A 6,531-nucleotide genomic window follows, 5' to 3' on the forward strand; every position below is an offset into this window, starting at 1 on the left:
CAACAACATTAAATCTACAGTCTAAAATTCTATCGATTTTTTATTGTTTTGTCTGGTTTTATAAACAATTTTACTTTAATTCCTTCACTTTTATTTAATGACAATCAACCTCTTACATTTTAAATCAAGTTACAACATGACTTCCCTCCACTAGACTTTAAGAGGCTAAAATATTTTTTCTTATTTACATTTCTTCTACTTAATAAAGCACACATAATTTTCAAAACAATTCTCCAACAAGTGAAGCTCACACACAAAAGTGCCACCTTTCTATTACACACACATACGTATACGTACATATATATATATAGATATATATATATATATATAGAGAGAGAGAGAGAGAGAGATTTCTTTTCCATGGATAAAACCACTTGTTGCTGAACTTAGTCACGTACATTTTGAAACTTGAATATAGACAATTTGGGCCTGTATCACATTTAGAGTGTCCCCTGCATATTAGATAGGTGTACAAAAATTGATAAAATGGAGGTGGGAAGGCATATTTGAAGCTGGCTGCTAACTGGCCCTGAAAATGCCGATGGACCAACCATGTAAATATACAAATCGGAGTATACACACATTTTCATAAACAAATTCTAGCAGCAATGAAGGCAGTGTCAGCTGCAGCGGCACCACATGTAACATGGAATAACTGGCACAATTCATGATTATGAATATCGGGGGAGATGTAACCGACATATTATCCTCCAAATCACCGCCAGTAAGGTTTCCTGCTGCTTTAGTACAGACTGATCAAGAAGCATGTTTCTGAATTCGGAAATTAGGTTTTGAGCGATCATTCGCAGATTGGGCTGCTGCGAGCTCTTTCATGGCTTCCTTTTCTAATTTCTTCTTTTCAGCATCTGCCTGCTGCTCATTCTCGTCACGTGCTTTATTGAACATCTTAACAAAGACAGCCAAGATTTGTGTAACTGCAGGCAGAAACCGAAAAAATTAACAAAAATTTTTGTAACTATTATTAACCTAGTTAAATTAATGGGAACTTAAAAATTTAATAGAAGACAAGACCAAATAAATAAATAAATTCCATTGCTCTTTCTTCTGGAGGTTCTGTGGCCGCATTGACATGCCTAATTATTTTTTAAGCAAATTTTTTTTTTTTTTTTTTTTTTTTTTTTTTTTTTGTTTGCCGAGGATTCTAATTGTTTAAGATAAGGCAATTGCATTTGGCCACTTTGGTCTAATGCTCAATGTAAAGTTTATTTGTATATGATGGTTAACATAGAATTTAAGGATCATGACTAGACGAAATAATCCAAAAAAACCATCATGGTCTCAGAACTCATTGCTTATTCTGTGTCCACAAGTTGTATGCGCTCAAAATTACAATTTAAGATATTGTTGTAACCAACAATATGATAGTATACACCCAATTCTTCGTATTAAATTCACATACTATACTCATAATTAGAAAACTAAGTTACCTAGAACATGGATTGTTCTGATACGTGGAACGGGAACAGCATATGCCACATGCTCTCTGAAATGTGGCACAGTATGGAGGACTTAATAAAATACTTTATTAAAATTCAAGGTGTTTCTATATTGAATTCTTTTTTTTTTTTTTCCCTTCAAATTAATCATGTTATAACACATTTATATGAGCATTATAACCAACTATTCATTGTTTTTCCTGGCAAAACTTTCCTCTCCTTAGATTTTAGCTCACTATATTTGAGTTTTTTCCTCCCAAGGAAACTGTTTAGGAAATATATTGGAAAAAAAATTTGTTATCACTTTGGATTCACCATTTCGGAAAGAAAATATACCATGTTTCAAAACATACATTCCAAAACCTAAATCTCTAAGGTATTAGCATTTTTTGGTACCTGTTAGAAATATTTCAATGAAATTTGGCTCTTAACCAAGTTAGCTAGACTCATGCAATGAAATATGTTAGCATTTTCACTTCCATCATCTAATCTAACCTACATACAGATGCATCTCTAACATAATCCTTGTGGCAGATCAAAAGAAATGTAGTGAACTTCCCTACTTGACAGCAACAGAAAATTAAGTACATAAATGTGGAAAATAAAACCAAACCTTGTTCAAAAGGGCACCTAGCTGGATCCTCCCCAAAATACTGAGACAATGAATCTGCACTTCTTCCCTGCAAGATAAATGTGTCAGTAAACTTAACTAAGTAAGAACTTGCAGATTTTAACAAAAGAAAAAAAAAAAGGCTCACCACTTCAGAGTACAAGGAGATAAGTGACCTTACTTCAGCTTCAGCAGTATCAAGGAAATTCTTCCAAGGCCTGAAAGGTCGAGTACTGATTCTTAGCTTTGCATTAAAAACAAACATTTTTTTTTTCTTTTTGTAATTCTACTCCTATGCAATTTGAAGACTCGGCATTCAAAATCAAGGAGAAGCAATAGATAACAGAGACCATAATAGTTTCAAGGAAAAACAACAAAATTCCATAACCAGAAAACACAAGCTCACATGACAGGAATCTAAAACATACGAACAAATGATGCTGTTAAGATTCTTATGCAAGCCATATGGATATGATTTCATTTTCAATGCCTCGTTTGAGAACAAGCTATTTTAGTAACTTTTTGACTTTTTGGCTAAAATATGAGGCAAAAAAAACTAGTATGTTTGGAATGACTTTTTAGTTTTTTACAAAAAGATGTGCAAAAAGTAGAGAGAAAATGGAATCTTTGACTTTTTGGTATAGGTTATAGGCTTTTTGATTTTTTTAGTAATTTTTTGACTTTTAGGCTAAAACAAGCACATGCCAAACGAGGTTATGCCAAACGACTTTTTGACTTTTAGGCTTTTTGGTTATAGGCTTTTTAGTAATTGTTTAAAAGTGATTTTTTACTTTGATAACAGGGACTGAGCCTCTGTACCACACTCTCCCAACCTCAACTAAGAGTTCCACTAGAAAATTTCTGCCAAGTCCACTTTTCAATTATTCTAATCGATTACCGCAGCATCATCAACTTAATGTCAGCATGGCTAATATTCCTCAGTGAAATAAAACCAAATTTACTGTTGAATTTTCCACTAAGATTAAAATTTCAGTATTGGCAAATCCCCTTTATCTTATATCTCAGCATCACCGTCAACAAACATACACCAGTTTTGTCATGAAACTAGAATTATGTACATCTATGAAGATCCAACATAAATCTGGAATAAATAAATAAATAAAATAAAAAAGAAAGAGTAACCTAGTGTCCCAAGTATGTCTCCTACCTTTTGGAAGCCTACAGAGATGGCACCATCATTCTCTGAAACAGTGAGTTCCTGCTCAACCCTTTCAAGACCTTTACTCACAGCTTGCATTTCTTCAGCTAAAGACTTCAATTGGATCTGGCCATTTGATATGCAGATGGAACAAGCAATAAATTGTACAAATCAACTAGAGACACCCTATTCACATATTACATTAAGAAAAATGCAAACCTTAGAGGCTGCTTCCAAATAAACGAGATCCTTGTCAAAATCCAGAAACTCTGGCATCTTCTCGGCAATGAGCTAATGAAGACAGGAAAGCAATTGACATAGCATCACACAAGAATTCAACGAAACATTGGAAGAATAAAATAAAAAAAAGATGTTGAACATGCACAACAAAATGGAAGCTGTTAAACAAATATGGTGAACTATTCAAGAAGAGAAAACAGTTAATACATGCAAAGCAATTTAAAGAACCATTATAAATTTGTACATACAAAATTACTCTCTAAAAACTCAAGAATGTCAGATAAACAAATTTTGTTTCATAAAGAAAACTTCAGTGTTACGTGTTATCAGACAAATATCTAGCAAGTAGTAACCAAAAATTCCTTTTCAAAAAGAAGAGTGAGCATTTTTCCTTTCAAGCATGTCTAAATTGTTCTCTTTTACAGAAAACATTGTATGCCTACTCCTGGGCATAAATCAAGCTCCCCAGGTCGCTATGATTGAGTGATTACTGACTTAAATGATGGTGAGCTCGGTAAGATAAGTCATCTTTAACTATAAAATAATTCATACATAAGCAAATAAAAATTCAATAAGGCATTTTTGAAGTGAGAATTTTGACATTCCGACCTTGCACAAATAATGCATCAATGTCATTTTATTGTTCCTTGCACGAGCATCAGACAGCTTAAGTAGGCTGTCCAATTTGAATCCTATGGCAGATCCTGAAATACAAAGGAGGACATCAATGCCAAAAGCTTTCCACTAAACAAAATATTACAGATCATAACAAACTTCAATATCACAGAATAATACCTCGAGCAGTGCCTTGGTTCAATGCATTTCCTAAAGTGAGAATCGTCTGCATTGCTTGACGCAATTTCGCAGAATCTTTGACCTACAATAACGGGTATGATATGGAGGTACTGAAAATGATCTCTCGCTAGTACTAACTTCTCAAACCCTAAATAAAAGGAAGTACCTCTCTAGCAGCAGCATTAATTGTGTTCAGGTTACATCTTAAGTCATTCACCTGAACAAGTTTGAAGCTATAAGCACAAACAGCTAGAAATAATAATAGCATCGTTCTTAGATAATACACAAAAAAAAAAGTCCCAGATCAATATACCTGACTGGAAAAAGTAATTCTGAACGCAAATACTCGCAATTTGGACTCCACTCGCGGGACATTCATCAACTCCAGGAAAAACTGAAATGTTCATCACGCAAAAAATTTGTTAGCAATACATATACAGGATTTTTGCACTTCCCTTCCCTCCATCATCAAGACAAAACAAAAACCTGTTCACACTTTCCAAGCATATCGTTGGTCCCATTGTAGTTCTGAAAGAAAGAAAAATCAATAAGAAACAAATAAAATAGTTTAACGTAATTTTGAAATCATCTTAAGAGAGAAGAAAAAAGGAGTACACCAGATAAAAGTGTACCACAGCTCAAGAAACCAACAAATGAGTAATTTTGAAGTTAATACAAAACCTTTTCATTTTTCAACATATGCCTAAGTCAGACACAAACCATGACATCAAAATATCACATAATTACAACTCAAACCCAACAAATTGGGGAGGGGGGGGGGGGTTTAATGGGAGTGTACCTTCAGCATTGTCATTTCTTCTTTTGTAGGACAAAATTTAATGAGATTTTCTACTTGATCAATGTCCAGGGCTGAAGAATCCAAAGCCAGAACAGCATTCTGGAAATAAAGCATTAGAACCTCCCTAAAAAAAATCTAATAGAAATTTGATGCTGATGAAACTACTGTGTTTCCACACACACAAAACCACAAAACTCTTTTTCCTAAACGTTCCAAGTTCCAACCAAGTGTAGAGATTTCAATGAAACTCAAGGACTTCGTAGCATGCAAGTCCACAATGGAAGGATCTTGAAAAATCAAACTCAATCAACATGGTGACTGACAGGCAGCTCAAATTAAAGAGAGAAGAGGACCAGCTTGTTGGCAGTCCACTTTTATGGCTAGGATATGAACAGAGACATTACATGCTTATCGAAGTTGAGAGTAAATGCCTTTAAATCAGACAGAGCAAAAGACATGGACGCTGCAGCACTAGCAATTTTAGCTACATTCTCAGACATGATCAAATTAAGTGAACTTCATGATAAAAATAAAATGATAATAAAGAGCACTACAAGTGCACAACTATATATTATGGTATGAAATGTTAGCATTAGCAACTCATTCATCAATTCAAACAATATTCAGTGTGTTTGCTTTCAATTTTCTGAATTCAACTTTTTGGAAATTGAGTTTTTAGTTTTTGGTATTTTTTTGTTTTTAGTAAATATTTTTAAAATTTTACGCAATTTTTTTACTTTTTTAGATGCACCTTACTTAGATATATCTAAATAGTAAAATATTTGAGAAAAAATATTTTAAAAAATTAATAAATACACAAAAAATACAAAAAATGTACTGAATTTTCGTTTTTTTTTTTTTTTTTGTATTTTTGGTATGTAGTGAATTTTTAAAAGGATTTTTTTTCACAAATATACTTTTTAAGTGTATTTATGTTAAGTGTGTCTAAAAATTAAAAAAAATTGTTTCAAATATTAAAAAAATTTAGTGAAAACAAAAAAATACGGAAAACGAAAAAGTAGAATTTTCTGAAAATGTGAATTCTAGATATGGAAACCAAACAGAGTGATTACTTCTGATAAATATTGATTTTCCTGTTAGATTTTGCAAGTGAGTGATTTATTTTTCTTTGTTTTATATTTTTTCTTATTTTCTCTCTAAAGATGTTTTCTCCCTAGGCAATTAATTCTACGGTCATATAATTTAACTATAAGGCCAAAAAATTTATATTTTTGTCAAAATTTTTAAAATTGGGATCCTACTAGGATTGGTGAGAGAGGGCCCTGTGGATCAAATCAAGGATAGTAAGATTCTACTTTCAATTAAAAAAAAGGTAAAATTACAAATAAGAATAATACATACTAAAAATAAGGAGCAAATTCACAAACCCATCGATCCTACCTACGATCGTACTTGTGATCTTGTTATAACATCGATTCTACAACTATTTGGATTGTTTTTGCAATTTAGA

General features: G+C 32.6%; 1 pseudogene across 1 annotated transcript in view; it reads right to left on the minus strand.

Annotated features, from left to right (window-relative positions):
* Positions 1-384: 384 nt before the first annotated feature.
* Positions 385-6,531, minus strand: part of LOC145806091 (formin-like protein 14) — a 12,286-nt pseudogene continuing 6,139 nt past the window's right edge. Inside the window, exons 8-18 of the transcript XR_014348613.1 lie at positions 5,061-5,159; positions 4,748-4,789; positions 4,575-4,655; positions 4,428-4,478; positions 4,262-4,343; positions 4,076-4,170; positions 3,446-3,517; positions 3,234-3,352; positions 2,216-2,282; positions 2,071-2,137; positions 385-935 (exon numbers count right to left, since the gene is read on the minus strand). The product of XR_014348613.1 is annotated as a formin-like protein 14 (transcript). The remainder of the gene's footprint in view (positions 936-2,070; positions 2,138-2,215; positions 2,283-3,233; positions 3,353-3,445; positions 3,518-4,075; positions 4,171-4,261; positions 4,344-4,427; positions 4,479-4,574; positions 4,656-4,747; positions 4,790-5,060; positions 5,160-6,531) is intronic.

This window comes from Camellia sinensis, chromosome 13, assembly GCF_055761805.1.
Source record: "Camellia sinensis isolate YWXY chromosome 13, ASM5576180v1, whole genome shotgun sequence".
In the NCBI taxonomy this organism is placed as follows: domain Eukaryota; kingdom Viridiplantae; phylum Streptophyta; class Magnoliopsida; order Ericales; family Theaceae; genus Camellia; species Camellia sinensis.